Raw genomic sequence first — 14363 nt, 5'->3', positions numbered from 1 at the left:
ATTACCCTGTTCATTAAAGATCTTGTTGCATCAGAATAGATTTGTCTAGCATTTGCTTCCTGTTTGTAATCCCATTCCCTTTTCCTAATACAGTGTACTGTATTAGGAAAATACTGTAATACAGTTCTTTTTCCTAAAAATCCTTCTAGTTCTAACACACACCTCAGACACATTTCAGTGGTGCTCTCTGGCCTGACACAGCTGCTGTCCTGCACCCCTCTGCTGGCTTTTGCAGCATTGCATTAAATGACCCTCACAGATCTTTACAGATGGCAGCTCCTCCAGAAATCAACCGCAATTACAGTCACTGCCAGAGAAAAGCAAGCCCAAGAGAAATCTTCCTGGCATTCGTTATTGGTCCCTGGAGCTCAACGTAGTGGCCAGCAAATTCAATGGGAATCCCTCCACTGATTTGCAAGAGGTAGTATATTAAACCCATAGAGCTGTGTGAGCTCTACAGAGATCAAATCTGTGAACCATCAACAGTGTCCATGCTTCTTTGTTTGATGTAGATAGGGCAGGGGCCAGAAATCACCTGGAAGTCACCTGCTTCAGAAAAGAAATGCTGAAATTCCCCAGAAAGATGTGATCTCTTGGTCCTATTGCAATTCATTGAGTGCAATTTTTTCTAATGTCTGCTGGTATTGTGTTGATCAATGCTAGAGATGTATACAGTACAGATAAAAAGAGTTTTGCAACCTAGTAAACAAGTAATCTCTGTATTTTGGAAATAAATTAGGAAGTCCAGAAAAACATCTGGAAATTCTCTGGCCATACTTCTCCATGTGCAATATTTGTAACATTTTCACAGAGTTGTGATTTGGGGGGGGGGGGGGGGGGGGGGGGGGGAATCCTGATCAGGTTTTGAGAGAATTTTTATGCTATCATGAAAGCTTCTGAATACTTCTAATTAACCTTGGTTTTGTTTTACCTATCGCAGCTTGTTGTCTTAGCTTTCTTTGACAACAAAAGCCCAAAAAAACTAAAAATCAAAACCCAAAGTCTTCATTTAAAGGTATTTTTTTTAATGGTCAATATAGCCTTCTTAGGGCTTTACTAGTTTCTTCACACATTAATGTTGCTTGCTTCCTGGAATGAAATTTACAGCAGTTTTCTTTAATACATCTCCCTCAGATTAACTGAAGCCACAGAATCTGACAAATATGAAGTAACAGCATGTCTTTATAAGCTACTTACTTGCATTTTTTAAAAAATTTTATTGCTGCACTCCAGCTAAAAATTAGATTCCTTTCAAACAACTTACCAATGCCGAACTCAATTTTCAGGCCAAAGAACTCTTAAGTGTTATTACATCCTGCACCTCATTAAATTTGTCTACAAATATTGCTTAATTCTCTTCTATATTAGGTGAGTAACTGTGATACATGTCTTTTAGCTCTGCTGAAGTTCTAGTATCTATCTCTCTCCTTTAACAAGCTGTATTTATTTTAACAGAGGCACATCTCTTTTCATAATATGAAATCTGAAGCTGAGATCTCTAGCAATCCATTGTATGGGGCCTACCTTATTATCCTTCACAAAATCACAGTTCCGTGTGTGCATTTCTGCAGCATGTCCCAGGTTTTCTTCTCATTATTTTACTCTGAAATTACTGGTCAGAGTGGTAGATACTCATGTCTGGAGATGCTTGGAGCAAAAAGCTTCTTCCAACAATGAACTAGCTGGTGCCTTGCTCTGTTTGGATACTGGGGAAGCAATTCCACAAGGAAGTCTTTTGCACTGTAAAAGGCAGCGGCTGTTTGCTGTCCTCCAAAGGGCAGGACTTCCAGCATCATTATATATTCCGCATAGGATGTAAAGAAATTGAGCTCTTGGCACCAACCTTTTCTCAATTAGTTGACATGTAGAGTGAACGGGTATCAAAAGGAGATAGCAATGAACACTGTGACAGTCAAGCTGCTGTCATCCATGATCCAACACCTAGCAGAGTCCACACCAGCAAAGCGTTTCACTGTGTGGCACTAGGAGGTAAGGGCGTGACTAGGAGTGGCTTGTTGCTGCTGCTATGTAAGCTTAGAGGCGGACATGGTTGGGTGTCAGCATAATATCCCCTTATTGAATAATACCTCAGGGGAATAAGGGGTGGGGGGCTTGAAGGAAGAAGGAAAAAGAAATTACCTCTGCCAAGGTTTGAAAACAGCTGGAGAATCAAGGATGCAAGTGAGAGAATGCTACAATTAAGTTTGCTCGTGCAAATTAACTCATTGTATGTTTCATTGCAGCCTTAGATTACTCAGTCAGAACACTTTCCATAGGGAGTTTTCCCTTTAAATTGTGCAGGATGAATCTCCTCTGCATAAAGAAGAGATTTGCGGTTACATCTACAAAATGCTGGACTTTCTTGCTGCATCTGTTGAAAGGTATATAATAAATAGAGCAGACTGCAGGAAGGGAAAGATGATATCCATCATAGGTGTTTGGGTATGATGTTGGGTACATTACTCAAAGGAGTATTTTTACAAACGTTCACCAGTTGAGTCCTCATTTTCCAGTCCATTGCCTTGCAATTTGGGTATTATCTTTGCAGAAATGCTGTGCACTTACTGTTGGAACCGAAGTTGGTGGGTTACATACTTTAAATATCAATGTACAGTGAAGTCAGTGGGATACATACCTTAAATATTAATGTACAATGATGTGCTGAAAGCAGTGTGTATCTGCATTTCTAATCCTGGACCAATTAACTTTCTGAGAAGTCTTACCTCATGATGCCGTATGGACATATAAACAAAGAACTTTATAGCGCTAAGTTCCTTGAAAAGTCAGATTATGTGTCTCATACTGAGCACTAAAATTAATAGATCATCAATTTTCTTCTCAGCCTCGATTGCCTTATCTGAAAAAATGAGACTAATGGGAGCCCCTTATCTCACATGAGTAGAATTAATGTTTATTATTAGAGTGAAACACTCTACTACTGACCAGACCTAAAAATAAAATAAAAAAAAAATTATGACAACTAGAACTGAAGATAAAATTAGTGATGAGAAAGACCATTTTATTTTCAGTGTTTCTGCTTGATGCATTGACCAGAGAGAAGACTGATGCAGGGATCCTGTGGAAAACAAGGTGTAATAATGAATTAAAGAAGACAATAGTGTTAGCAGATAAGAAGGTGTGAGTGGGTGTTGAAATGGCTCTGTTAAACTGTTCCTGACTTGAGGCTTTTTGTTCTTTTAAGGCTTTTTCAGGTGCAAATCCACTTCTGGGGAGGAGAACCATGGAGCAGAATCTGGACTGTTCCCCCTCTGCAGGTGCCGTCAATACATAACCCCACTGGTGGGTGCTTCTCTTTTCTTCCTAAAGGTGCACCTCTCTCTGCTCTGCACGTGCATTTATGAAAACAAAATGGTTTGGGTTTTTCATAGCAGAGGCATATAAGCACAACTGAAAGCAGCTCTTTCCTCATGAGCACTTCCTCTGCAATTTTTGTTGTTGTTGTTTCTTTCTAAAAAAAAGTATTCTGTTCTAGGCATTTCTTTCCTGGTATGTCATTTCTGGCATAGGCAGTTCCAGACAGAAGGTGGCTGGTTTATAACCGGCAGCTTAAGTAACTTTTCCACCAGTTTTTTATGCCTTCCTGTAGGTGTATTTTCCACAAATAATACTTCTCTCCTTGTAGGAGAGTTGGCACCTCTTTACAGTAGTGCTTGATTTTTCTGTGATTTCTGCCAACCCAAATTTCACAGTATATAGGAGCAATAAATTCTGCCTTGTCATAGATGGCTGGGATTTGAAGAGATGTTTCAATTTTAACCTCTACTCTCATCAGCATTAAGAAGTGACTGCTTGCCAATATAAACCACACAGTTGCCACAGCTGTTTTCCTATTCAGATGTGGACTAAAGATGAGTTTCTCAGACAGCATTAAAAGGACAAATGATAGCCTGTTACAGAAACTACTGCATTCTGCAACAGCAACGTTCCCTTTTCAGTGACTGGTCTGTAAAGCTGGAGCAATAATTAAGTCACTACATGATTTATGTATAAGTTCTCATAAATACACTGGTATTTGCTTGTATCATCTATTTAGCTTTGCCATAGTCAGCTTCATTGACTTGCATTTGACCACTGTTGCATCCTACTGATGTATTCAGCTGAATAGAGATAGAAGTTGAGGAGCACTAAATGCCTGAGCTCCCCCGCCCTCTTCACCCCAGTTGTGTTATTTCTACCTTCTCTCACCCTCTCAGATCAGCATTTCTGGTACAGACAGGGCCTTGTACAGGCAGAAAGAAGCACCAAATGATTACAACTGCTACAGCTGAAAATATAGATTTTATGTGCTCAGCACCTCTAAAACATGATCCTTCCTTTATTCATAGCCAGTATTGGCTTTTGTTCCCTTCCTCTGTCCTAATACGTAGTTATGCACACACACACACGTGTGTGCACACACTCCAAGCACCAAATCCTCATTCTGCTCTGCAGAGCAAACTCCTGTGCATATTCTCCTTTCTGGTTTTGCTCTAGACTGTAGGTTTCTCACCAATTCACAGCCTCCTCTACCTACAGTAGCTTTTCACACCCAAGTCACAATCCTGTGCTGTTCTTAATGCCAGCTTCTGTGTGACCTGGGGTGGTATGTAGTGTTCTTCTCACCTTTCCCAGGCAGCTTTGGCCAGTGTACTGCTCAGAGGTCCAACTAGGTTTCTGCTCAGCTGCTTGCTGGCAATGCTTAGCAGCAGGAGCTGTTACTGTTACCCTTCATTACAGAACCAACTATCTCTCCCATAAAATCAATAAAACTATGGGGCTATCGATTAAGAGGCCAGACAACGGAGCTAGGATAGAATATCAGTAGTATATACTAATACATTCCACATGCTCTTGGCTCAGATAATATTCTTAAATGTTTGTCTTCTTCTGAGTGATCTCTTTGCTTTATCGTAGTAGATATTGACTCGGATTTTATCCATCCCCCAATAAAGTTGTTGCAAAACTGTAAAATAAGTAAAGAGTAACTCTAATGCAATTATACATTGATTTAATCCTGTTCCCAACATGGAAATGCTAAGTTCTGAAAAGCAGCTTTCAGCTGCAATCTATGGGATTTATCTCCAAAAGGGCATGGGATACAATTAGGTGAATACTGTTCCTCTCATCCGTTGTGCCATTTAACAATCAGTAAGCCCTTTCTCTTCACGCATAACTCTCTGCATAGCTGTCACAGAACCATAGAACAGAGCTGTTTATTCTCTAACATGACTTATTTTATATGGGTTTGTTGGCAATCAGACTTAGCTGTACATGCATAAGTTCCAAATCACTTGCTGTGGTCATCTTAATTGGCAATACTTTCTCACCTTTTCAGCCAACAAGGACTGGAAATGCTGGGCGGGGGTGGGGGAGGGGAATGGAACATTTCACGTAGCTCTGCAGCCACCTGTCCACCTGAGTTAGCACTGATGGGTTCCTCAGAGAGCAAACCTCACCTGCCGGAAGACCAGGATGGAAAATACAACAGTGAAAACAGAGAGGTACTTTCCTCCTCTGCTCCACAAACTAGTGTTTCTGGAAGTAACCTTGGCTTGATTTACTGGAAAAGAATGATAAAAAATTTTGTAGATTGTAAGCCCTGCAATAATGAAATATCAATAACTCCATCAGCTGTTAAAACCCACTTGTACACAAACTTTACATTTATTTAGGTAATGCACCAGTTTACACTTTGGAGGAAAAAAAAAAAAAAGAAAAAAGAAAAGAAAAAGCATGAAAAAAAGAAGAAAAAAAACCCCAAGCAAAATAAAAATTAAATTGCATAGGCTACTTTAAACTGCAGCACAGAAGAATAATTATGTATTACTTCTATTTCCCAGTTCTCTGAAAACTATGGCAATAGACAATTGAATACATCTTTAGGTTTTGCTCAATCAATGGAATTGCTGCCAGAACTAAATATTTTGTTATGCCTATAAAAATTCTAGTGTGCTGTACTGACCGTGACTTTTTCCAGGGAGAAAATCTCTATAACTCAGAATCCAAGCAAAAAATTCATACTGCAGTCGTTCATACATTTAAACATAGTTATTTCCTGTATTTTAAAGAAATTATTTCTCATCATAATTCAATACCACTCCAAGGATTTAGACAGTTCTCATTTAAATCAAGTGGCTGAATCTCTAAATACAGTCATTGAGAACTTGTTACAAATCTTGTCAGATTTACACATATAAAATCAGACCCTAAACATTTTGCTGAGAGTTCAAAGCGAAGAAATTGGAGACTAAAAGAAATTTTGGCTCATTAATTATTGCACTGTTACCCTGGATTATACTGAACAGTTGTCTGTGGGTCCAAGTTCTTGTATGCAGAGAGGTCTGGCATTTCAGACACAATGATTCACATTAACATCTGTGGTAGGCATTTGCCATAGGTAGTGATGGGACTTTCCACAGCATACTCAAGGTAGGCAAAGTTCATAAGTAGTTTTTTTGCCTTGATGGTTTGTCTGTATTTCCAAATACGTGACCCTGGAGCTTTAAGTGAAGGAGAGTGTGCTAGAAAAATTGTTGGTCTAGGGATCCCACAAGGCACTTGATTTACTGCTGAAGGACTCTATTGAGAGAAGCTTATGACACAAGTGGAAGAGGCCTCGTATACATCTGATCAAATCACAGATTATTGGACTAGGACTTTATATTAAAATGTTTGTACTATAGAAGATGGGCTACTTGAAATTCTTCTGAATTCCTTAAGAAACTGCGTGTAAGCGTCAGGGTAGTCTAAGAAGCGTCATACTCAAATAACATAATTTTTATTCATTTATCAGTTAATTTAGATTAGAAATTCATTAAGCTGGCTACTCTGTGAGACTTCCAGAGGGCACAGATGGGTGGGTTTACTGGGAGAAAGAGAAGACCATCAGTAAACACAAGAGCAGGGGCTGTGCTTTGTATTTGTAAAGTCTCCTGTCCACACAGTGAGATGTATCCACCCAGACCCTTTGAGAGCTAGTGTAATAAAGATGCGAAGTGATAACAATAACATAGGGTAGTGAATGTGTAGAAAGTCACCTGTTCAAAACATACAAGTGGGCAGCCAGCTGCTGTGAGATATGTTTGGCTGCTACGTGCCCATTCAAGGCAACTGCCCTGGACAGAGCAAGGAGAATATGGGAGGGAATAGTCCCTCACTTTATCACCTACTGTGACTGTGTCTCCTGCTGTGGCCAAGGAAGGATGAAGGACCTGGCATGTATTTTTTCCCTCCACACTCAGTATACACAATATCTAGCTCAGTTAGTCAAATTCTCGTGAGTCTCCCTTTTACTGAGCTGACCTTTCAAACTCCTGCATGCATGAGATCAATCACTTCGATTTTGGAACACGCTTCTCCACCCATCCATCCTCCCTAGTACAGAATAATTGGAGAGGATTAATCCAAACAAGCCAAACAGATGTTGGAGGAAGATTTCCTCCCACTCAGTCATCTTCTGACTGAAACTCATCTTGTCCTTATCACAGATGGCCCTTTCCATTTGTCAAGCATGTTAATTTACCATTTAAATATGTACCATTTAGCTACCACTCGAGACTTTTCCCTAACATTTTAGTGAGAGGTTTAGAAGACTCAAACAGGCTTGGTGCATGCAGAAGAAATTTGAAATCGTGACAGATTATAACTAAAATTTAGTTTTACCAATAGATTACATTTAAGTTACAGGCTTCAGTGATGGTGTTGATACAATAGTGCTGGTATCTTTGAAGGTAAATTTGTATTTTAAGTTTGTCCATTTTATGTAGACTGTGTTCCCATTGTGTATGGATCTTGTAATAATAATTAAAAGGCATATGCGTCAGAAATGGCTAATAACAGTAGGCGCATCATGGACAGCTTACCCCAGTAAGACCCCTTGGCCATTTTGATTTCCATGAGTATAATCTTCTAAATTCCATGAACTTCAAAGTAAAATGAACCTCGGCAGATTCAGTCTCTCACCTTTTACATGGAAAACAGGAGGGGCAAGAGGGAGGGAAGGAGGTAAGAAAAGCACTAAGGAAAAGTATCTGTCATATCTGTTTATCTCAGCTCCAGAAAGTCAGTAAACAATAAAGCAGGAATACAGACCAGATGGGACCAACAGAGACAACTGAAAGAAGATTTTCTTGGGAAGGACCAGAAAAAACCCTTGGAGGGAAGCTACAGATCTCCAAGATTAAAGTGTGCATAAAGCAGCAATTATGCAGGGAAGATGGCCAGCTTCATGGACCTGCTTGGGAAAAGCAGCAGCCTGGAGGCAGGCAGCACCTGAGAGCTGTGTTTCTGTGTTGAGCTGGAGCAAAGCAGGCAGCAGAGAGACAGTCCACAGGTGTCCAGAGGTGATGGACAGGCCCATTAGATTTTAGTATTATTGCTGAGAAGTCAGTGCTGCATTGTTTTGCGATGTGATGCTGCTCCACTAGGACCTGTGCTGTGTCAGTGAGCTGATTTGATATTCACTATCTAACATTTGCCTGATATTACTTAACAGTCAGTGCTTTCTGGTATCAAGCACCCTCTATTGGTTTAAAATATTGGGTCTGAGATTAATAAATTCCCCTCACTCCTATGTCCAGAAAATTTTCTGCTGCCAAAAATCCATGAGTAATTTTATTTAGGCAGTTTCGTAGCACTGTTGTGAGCAGAAAAGGTCATTTGCAGTTAAAAACATTTCCTCTCTGAAGCTAGTTTTACTACCAAAAATTGAAAATTACTATCTAGTCTTTGCTGAGAATAGAAATGCACTTTAAAATATGAAATTAATTTTAAATGTTACTCTCATATGTCATGGAAATACAAGAGACTCTGCTATCTTCACCACCATTTTTATATACATATACATCTATATATATGTTAAACCTTTTTTCTGAGGTAGATAAAAAGTTAAATAGATGAAACAGAGCAGGTCACTAGCTGATTACTTTCACTTTTAGTTTGGTATCCTGCTGCAAAATTTAAATCTCCATTGAAAATACCGCAAAACTTGCACATTTTCAGAGTGAAGAGTTAGGTTTTCACCCATTTTGAGTTTATAAATAAAAATCTAAGGTACCTAATCTACAGTAGGTGCTGGGTTTTGGTAGTAGTCATGGCCTTCAAAAGAAAAATAATAGAGTATCACTTCATAAAACCTTATTTTTTGGGTATAAGTATATAATATTCCATGATGCCATGTGAAGGTACTGGGGATTGTGAAGCAATGTGATACTCTCAGCCAAGGTAGCTAGACCAGGAGAAGTGCTGAGCTTCCTTCTGCACCTGAGATAACTAATTCAGAGTTAATCCAGGTTCCATCACACTGCGCTAAGCCTGGCCATGTAGATGTATGTATTACATTTTAACTGTCCCCATGTCTTCCAAAACCTACAGACAGCAGGCCTGCAAATACCACAGGTAAAATCAGAACTCATGTAAAGTCCCTCATTAAATATTTTGCAGATACATTCATGTGCTATGTGCCCCAGACTTGCTGAAATGTCAAGGTACAAACCAAAAATTAAAAACGTTTTTTTCCTGAGATAATCTACATGCTTGATTCACTCTCTTTTTTTTTTTTTCATTTCCACCTGTTCATTGTCTGCTGTTCTCTTACTATAAATTAGTGACATATTTAAAGCTAGATTAAGTGATCAATGTAAATAACCTTTGCTTCCACACACTACAGAGTCAGATAAAGACCTGAAGACCAGTGAGCGTACACACTTAGAAGGTGTCTGCAGTATTACGTACTTTACCTAGCTTGAAACAAACATGTTGGAACATGCTAATTGTGTTTTCTTTTTCAATAGAAATCACATTCATTTCCTGATGTGCTTAGTAGATAAATAAAAGATTCAATTGGTACAACCAGAGGTCAATGAACTGGAATTCGGGAGGCAGAACTGAGGTATATGGGGAAGGATTATAGGAAATACATAAAACATTTGCATAAATTTAGCCTCAGAAATGGGTATTTATGTAGCTTTATCAGCAGCATCTAAGTTCAGCAGCAGCATAGAGCTCAATGCATGTTGCATAAAACCAGCATGGAGGCCAGATACTCCAATGGGTTAGACTGGACCAACCATGTGTTTCTACATGTTGCTGCACCCAAGACCAAAGTTTCATGGTGCCAGCCTGGGGAGGAAAAGGCTGTCCAAGTTTGGGACCAGCATTAGCTGGGCCACTGCTTCAAGAATGCAGTTCAGATGATACCTGGCCATCTCCTGTGGGCCAAGGTGAGATGCAAAAGAGATTTCTGGACTGAAGTGTTATTTTTATGTGTTTCATGAATGACCTCTGGTTCTAGCTCCTGACGAGAGAGTGCATTCTTTTTTCCCCTGTACCTATTAAACTGGTGGTGGCTTTCACCCTTTGCCAAAGGTGATATTGCCACTGTCTTTGAGTGGTGGTTTCTGACATCTGCAAGAGTCATGGGCATTGCTGATCTTCTTTCTGAGGACAGATGAGCAAGAGAGAAAGTATGCGGGGGGGACTAGTTTTGACTTCTTTATCCTCTAGTGTGCTCGTCAAAATAGTGCAGATGGTACATAGTGAAAACAACTGCCCACAACCAGTAAAAGAGACCATTTCCCTCCTATGGGTAGGACACTAAGACAGTTAAGTTTAACTGTGTCTTCTTAAGGATTGGTTCCTCTCCTAAGACACTCCAGTGTGTTTTGCACAGCTACATGCTACCCATTCAAAATATTTATATTGCTTCAGATTGGCCCTATATGTTAGGGTAACAGGACTGCTGGAAACATTCATGACAATCCGTAAAGCACCAATCTTGCCAGAAAATCTTGATTGCTTTCTTCACCACAGTTATGAAATTAGTATGAAAGGCAAAGACTGTGGCCTTTTAGGCTGAACAGAAGCATTTAATCAGTGTGTCATGAAATCCTATTCTCAGAATTATTTTAATTGGTTTAGATATGAACAGAACATATAGGTCAAAAATTAGCTGAGGGGCTATAAACAAAGGAGTGCACATGAGAAACCACTGTGCTGAATGCAAAGTAGAGAGTGAAGGGGTTTTCCTCCTTGTACAATTCCAGTGTTCAGCTCCAGAGCCATTATTTAATTTCTAGGAAACTGCTCATTAATAGACTTCAGGAAGGGTATTAAATTAAGGGCTGTGGCACCATAACTGAGCTAGAAAGAACTCACCAGGCCAAGACTGTAACTTACAAAAGCCCATAGCAAGGTGCCTAAATCCTCCAGTTCTCATCAGCTGCACTTCAAGCACATGCTTAATGAAGTTCCATTGCTAAGGTTCTTTTCCATCTCAGTCTTCTGAGTCTCGTGGTCCTTTATGTGCTGTGCTTTAGAGGGGAGCAAAAGGGCACTCTCACAGACTAGCTCATCAGAAATAGGGGGGGCTGAGGCAGGAGCTAATGCCAAATGGCTTTCCCTCCTTTCCAAATCTGGCAGTTCCCATGCAACAGTAGACTGTGGCAAGCATAGACAAACACGGCCAGCTGGAGTGGAGTAAAACTGCCAAGCAGGGTGGCATTTTCTCATGCAGAAAATGTATTAGAACTTCATGTTGTGTTTCAGATCCAGGAAAATGCTGCTGCAGGAGGAGAATGGCTAAAGGGCAACTAAAAATGCATGGTGAAGCACGGGTGGTCAGGGTTGCTATTTTTAAATTGCAGGCTCCTTGTATGGGGCAAAACACAAAGCTGTGCTTGAGTGAAGTTTAAACTCCCTTCAGTTGAGGTCTGATTGAAACCTTTGTGTAAGGTGAGCACCCAGCATTTGTTTTCTTCTCCAGCCTGTTTCACAGCAGTGTGGATGGGGTGGTTTGAGTCTGCTGTGAATTGCATCCCAGCGATTGTGCTGCTGAGGGTTGAATGGAGAGCTGTTCATGGAGTCTTGAGTTTTTTGGGGATAAGATAGGCACATTAAACTGTTTGCTGGCAAAGTGGAGAAGCAGCCCAAAAGAAGTTGAACATTTGTCATTTTTTGACAAAATGCTTGTGCCAAGCCTGATGACCACAATACATCCTGAAAATGTCTCTGTACATTGTGGTTTAACCCTAGCTAGAAACTAAGCCCCAATAGCTGCTCGCTCCGTTGCACCCCAGTAGGATGGGGGAGAAAACTGGAAGAGTAAAAGTGAGAAAACTCATGGGTTGAGCTAAAGGCAGTTCAATAGGTAAAGCAAAAGCTGCACATGCAAGCAAAGCAAAACAAGGAATTCATTCACAACTTCCCGTCGCAGGCAGGTGTTCAGCCATCCCCAGGAAAGCAGGGCTCCGTCACACATGATGGTTACTTGGGAAGACAAACCCCATCACTCTGACCGTCCACCCCTTCCTTCTTCTTTCCCCAGCTTTATATGTGGAGCATGATGTCATATGGTATGGAATATCCCTTTGGTCCATTGGGGTTCAGTTTCCCTGCTGTGCCCCCTCCCAGTTTTCCATGCACCCTCAGTCTGCTTACTGGTGGGGTGGGGTGAGAAGCAGGAAAGGCCTTGACTCTGTGTAGGAACTGCTCAGCAATAATAAAAATACCCCTCTATTATCAACCCTGTTTTCAGCACAAATCCAAACCCTAGCACGATACTAGTGTCTATGAAGAAAACTAACTCTATCCCTGCCCAAACCAGCACAGTGTGTTTGCTAAAGGACTGATACCCACCAGAGACTAAAAACATTTTGATGTAAACTTTTTAGTTTCTTGGGTGCAGCATGTCTGGAACTCTAGATGAGATAATGGATGTCAGTCTAAACCATTAAGCACACCAGCTTTGTATTATCTCCTAGCTCTTAATGTAGCTTAAGTACTTAGGAAGCTTGTTAGTGATGTAGTGGATGTTAGTGTAATCAAATTTTACATTCAGCTTTAGGTGACAATGTTACTGTGGGCTTAGTTTTCATTTTCAGGTTTCTATGACAATTTGAATACTTTCAGTTGCTTATTACTCAGTCACTAAGAAAGGCTCTTAGTTTTTACACTCTTCCTAGAGCCTATACCTCTTGCTAAAACCCACTAATATGCTAGTGAAAGTTTTTTCCTGCGAAAATGACTGAGCATCCCTATATTGCAAGTACCATCACAAACTTCAGATTGTTTGTATTTTGTGCTACTGCAGGATTATCTACTACTAAATACAAATGTTTTGATGGTATTGTTTAGATAAAAGATAAAATTATTTAATTTCAGACCAGCTCTAATAATCTACAGTCCTGAATGCAAGCCAGTATGGCTGGGAAGCTGAAATCCAGCCTCTTCCTTCCTATTCTTTTTTTTTTTTTTTTTTCCCATGACTATGCTAGCAGTGAGCAACTTTGCATGACCACATGGCATAAGAGCTGTTTTGCTGCTTCTCTGTAACAAGGGATGTACTGGAAGAATGGTACACACAACCTTTCTCTGTGCATCCATCCAGGACTAGCAATAATCTGGCCCTCAGGATTATAGTGGCAGTCCTGGATACTGATGTAGTGCCTAATTTGTCAGTTGTCTTGCAAATGGGTATTATTCAAACAAAGCAGAAAACAGCCTACAGTAAATTTTCATCAGCTAGGGGGGTGGGGGGGGTGGGGTACAGGGAGAACCAAGTCAGTCTGTGAACATCAAAACTAAGGTTGCCTGATGGGTTTTTATCTCAAAGTCTCTCTGCTGTGATTTTCCCATGCCTGTTGAAGGGTGAGCTCATGCGTGTGCCTTTTCCTCAGTATGCTTACTGATAGTAGACAAGTAGCATCTCTTCCCTCTATTCAGCCACTTGAAGGAACTTAATAACTTAATATCTTCTCCTCTTTTAGATTTGATCAAAATTGGACAGGAGATTCAAAAGATATTTGAAAGCAGAGTAGAAATAGACACACATATGCCTGCATACATAAAGTAATCACATAGCTGCCATTTCCTTATTAAACCATAATAAAACCAGTCATCACTGTAAAACACTGTGCAAGTAAGATATATCTCATATGCTTCTGCTTCAAACCTAGGACTTGCAGAAAGATTTTCCAATATATTTGTGTACCTTCTTAACTCTACTTGGTATCAATATTTAGGGTCCTATGCTCTCCAAGAATTTACCGCCAGATATATATATAGTGCAATACCTGAAGCACTTACAACTTTAGAAGAATATTTTTTATATTATTGAACGTTTTCTGAGACTTAAAACAAAGTATGAAAAATGTCTTTAAGATGTCCTTATAATTATATTCAGACTATTGTTAATTGTATTATATATTATATCATTTGTTTAAATCAAAACTTTAATTACCACTACCAAATAACTGCCTACCCTGGACAAGGTGCAACCATTTTTGCTAGTGTGGTGGTGCATTTTGCTGCCTTCTCTGGGCCAACCTGCAACCTCAGGAATCCCCATTAGGCCTTGGCATTTGTGC

The 14363-nt window shown here is 40.0% G+C and overlaps 1 long non-coding RNA gene across 1 annotated transcript in view; it reads left to right on the top strand.

The window, feature by feature from the left end:
• LOC129784324 (uncharacterized) overlaps positions 1 to 9496 on the top strand; it is an 85596-nt gene extending 76100 nt beyond the window's left edge. Inside the window, exons 3-4 of the long non-coding RNA XR_008746909.1 lie at positions 3203 to 3300; positions 8053 to 9496. This is a non-coding gene — a long non-coding RNA (uncharacterized LOC129784324). The remainder of the gene's footprint in view (positions 1 to 3202; positions 3301 to 8052) is intronic.
• Positions 9497 to 14363: the final 4867 nt, after the last annotated feature.

Source organism: Falco peregrinus, chromosome 4, assembly GCF_023634155.1.
Source record: "Falco peregrinus isolate bFalPer1 chromosome 4, bFalPer1.pri, whole genome shotgun sequence".
NCBI lineage: Eukaryota > Metazoa > Chordata > Aves > Falconiformes > Falconidae > Falco > Falco peregrinus.
This window is presented reverse-complemented; position numbering and strand designations above follow the sequence as displayed.